We start from the raw sequence: 4,008 nt of genomic DNA, 5'->3' as shown, positions 1-4,008 counted from the left end.
GATGATGATGATGATGATGATGATGATGATGATGATGATGATGATGATGATGATGATGATGTTGATGTGATGTTGAGGATGCATTCACTTTACGCAAAAAAAAAAGAAAAAATAATATACTTTCTTAAATTTGGGCATATAAATAAATAAATGTATTTCCAGTGCTTAAGTATTTTGACTATATTCAGCAATTCCATAATATAAGTTTATTGCTCATCCAATAAGAATTCATTGGTTCAACAACTTGTAACTCACACCATCATTTTCACATGACATTTATGTAATTTTTCCTCATCTTTCAGTAGCTATGAATACATGTAAAAAGTCTAAGAGTCATTTGATTTTTTTCTGTTTTAGAAGGGAACTGAAATTATAGACTATTAGTTGCATAGGTCTCTCTGCAGAAATATCATAGAAAATAATTCATCTTACTGCCACAATTGTTAATCTTTGGTGGTTTCATGAAGAGCTGTATTTCTTCATCTTTATGAACAATTAAAAATCAATTTTCAGAAAGTGAAGAAAAATCAAGACCTGTCATATCCACTCTGAAGAAGATTTTGTTAAGTGGTATAACTTATTACACATCCTAATATGTGAAAAACAGGTTTCCCAATATATTGGTAGTACAACTGTATTTAGAAATGTAGCCTGTGTTGTTAAATATCTTTCTTATGCTCTCTATAAATGATTTCAAATTATTCTCTGATTCTAATAGGAGAAAAATAACAAAGGAGGACTGGATTTAAATTTGATATTTTTTTAATATATTAGGCTAAATAGTGGTATTTAGATAAAGGCATCCATTTCTTTTTGCTTTTTCTTCCCTAATCTCCACCTCCACAGGCCAAAACAATTCAACTATTTTAAATGTTCACACAAATTAAAACTTAAGATGTTAAGAAGCCCCATGCACATTCTAATAGGGACAATGTGTAAACAAATGAGTATACAAAGAAGTATTCATTGCAAATGTGAGATTATCTCAAAAAGAAGACATAAGAGTTGGGGGAAGAAACAGAATGCTAAGAAAAGTCTCTTGTAGAAGGTGGGATTTGAATTATCTTGAAGGAATTCAGAGAAGTTTGCTTTGAATTCAAGAAGAATTGTGTTCAATTCCTATCTCTTACACATACACACACTCATATATGTACACATAAGCACATACATACATGCATTTGTATATATACACTACACCTCTATTTGTGTATGCACATAAATATACAAACATATTGTGTATATATATATCACATATAAGTAGATGTGTTTATATGTTTGTATATTAAAAGGCTATCCCATGACCCATTAAGATAGTCAAAATCTCAGCTTTGTGACCTTTCAGCTATTGAAATGCGCGTTCCTTGGGCTGAAAGTATATTAGTTAACAGGAGAATAAAAAAGAAGGATAAGAGGGGAGAGGAGGGAAAAATTTCAGGCATCGCTGAAAGCCTGTTTAAATGCCTAGAACAGAGGGTGGGGTCTAGATGGTAGAGAAAAGGCAGGGATTCGCCTCTCAAAACCCCTCCAAATACCTATATAATGGCATAGAACAATTCCTGGGGCAGCAGAAGCCACAAAAAGATGGGGGAAAGTAATTTGTCCCAACCAAAAACAACTTTAAAGGTCAGCAGGAAAGGTCTATGGCACATAGGTGAGAGTGAAACGCAGTTCAGCTCAGTACCTACCAGCATAGGCCCAGCTCCAGCAAAAAAGGAGCAAGCATTGGAAGCCACCGAATCAGCAGCCCAAGAAGCTGCTTCCGCAGCTCACAGCTGGCAGATGGCAAGAGGGATGAACAACTGACCAGAATGAAATTACAGGAGTCTCTTTGCTAGCACTGAGGCAGAACTTTGTTGCTTTGCCCACACTCTGATAAGGGTCCCAGTTCTAGGTGGCAATCCCAAAGTAAGGAGGAGCATTTCAAACCAGAATTTGTGACTGCAGTGAAATAGGAACCCTCCTTACAATTCCAGGGCAGAAAGGAGTGTTTGTGGTGGTTCACAGACCAGAGTACAGGCCAGGAGATTAGTAAGCACACCTATCCTTAGACCAAAGACTTTGAAGGAACTGAAAACTTATAAGGCCATAGAAATATCTCTGAAAATAGCTGAACAAAAACCCTGAAACTTGTAATAGTACACCCTCTAAAATCAATAAATAGTCTGGTAAAAATGAACCAACAACGCAAAAAAAAATTCTGACCAAAGAAAGTCGCTATGGTAACAAGAAATATTAGAATAGACTGAGTAGAAGATAACAAAGTCAAAGCTCCTACATGAATAACCTCCAAAAAAAATATAAATTGATCTCAGCCATGGAAGAGCTCAAAAAGGATTTTGAAAATCTAGTAAGAGAGGTAGAGGAAAAATGGGAAGAGAAATGAAAATGATGCAAGAAAATCATGAAAAATGAGTCAACAGCTTGGTAAAGGAGATACAAAAAAATTGAAGAAAAAAATGTGTTAAAAAACAAACTAAGCAACATAGTAAAAGAGGTGCAAAAAGCTAATGAGAAGAATGCCTTAAAAAGAAGAATAGCCTAAACAGAAAAAGAGGTAAAAAAATTATTTGAGAAAAAAAAAAAACCTCCTTAATAAGTAGAACTGGTCAAATGGAAAAGGAGGTACAAAAGAGCACTAAAGAAAATAAAACCTTAAATATTAGAAAATGGAGCAAATGGAAGCTAATGGCTTTGTGAGAAATCAAGAAACAATAAGATAAAATGAAAATAATGAAAAAAATAGAAGACAATGTGAAATTTCTCATTGGAAAAAGAACTGACCTGGAAAATAGATCTGGGAGAGATCATTTTAAAATTATTGGACTACCTGAAAACTATGATCAAAAAAAGATCCTGGACAGTATCTTTCAAGAAATTATCAAGGAAAACTGCCATGATATGCTAGAAATACAGGGTAAAATATAGGCTGAAAGAATCTACCATTCACCTTCTCTTAGGGATCCCACAATGTAAAATCTCAGAATTGTAACTAAATTCTCAAGATCCAGGTCAAGGAGCAAATATTGTAAGTAGCCAGAAAGAGAAAATGCAAATATTGTGGAGTCACAATTATAACACTAGAATCATCAGCTTCTACATTAAAGGATTGGACGTCTTGGAATATGATATTCCAGAAGACAAAAGAACTAACACTACAACCAAAAATCAGCTACCCAGAAAAACTGAGTATAATCCTTCAGGGGAAAAAGGGAGATTCAATGAAATAGAAGGCTTTCAAGCTTTCTTGATGAAAAGACCACAGCTAAATAGAAAATTTAACTTTCAACTACAAGACCCAAAAGAAGCACAAAAAGGTAAAAAGGAAGAGGAAGTTATAAAGGATATATTAAAGTTAGAAGCAAATCACTTTTGAAGAGGTACAGAGTGAAAGGAAAGAGAAAGAATAGAATAAAAAGGGAAGGAAAGAAGGGAGAGAAAGTAATAGTAAGTGTGAAAAAATTGAAGCAAATTTATCTAATAAAATCCTCATTTTTCAAATGCATAGAAAATTGAGTCAAATTTATAAAAATAAGAGCCATTCCCCAATTGAAAAATAATCAAAAGATATGAACAGTTTTCAAATGAAGTAATTTAAGCTATCTATTGCCACATTAAAAAACAAATTCTAACTCACTATTGATTGGAGAAATGCAAATTTAAAGAATTTTTATGTACTACCTGATTCCTGTTGGATTGGTAAATATAATAAAAAGGAAATGATAAATGTTGAATAGGATGTGGGGTAAATAAAACATTAATGCACTGTTGGTAAAGTTGTGAACTGATTCAGCCATTCTATAGAGCAGGTTGGAACTATGCCCAAAGGGCTAGAAAGCTTTGCATACCCTTTTACCTAACAATACACTACTTCATCTGTATCTCAAAATAGAAAAAATATAAATAAAAAAGGAAAAGGATATATATGTACAAAAAATTTATAGTGGTTCTTCTCTGGTAGCAAAGACTTGGAAATTGAGGAAATGCTCATCAGTCACGTAATATAAGATT

The sequence above is a fragment of the Petaurus breviceps genome, unplaced genomic scaffold, assembly GCF_028583685.1.
Source record: "Petaurus breviceps papuanus isolate PSGF00001 unplaced genomic scaffold, PetGlider_PUasm1.0 90849, whole genome shotgun sequence".
NCBI lineage: Eukaryota > Metazoa > Chordata > Mammalia > Diprotodontia > Petauridae > Petaurus > Petaurus breviceps.
This window is presented reverse-complemented; position numbering follows the sequence as displayed.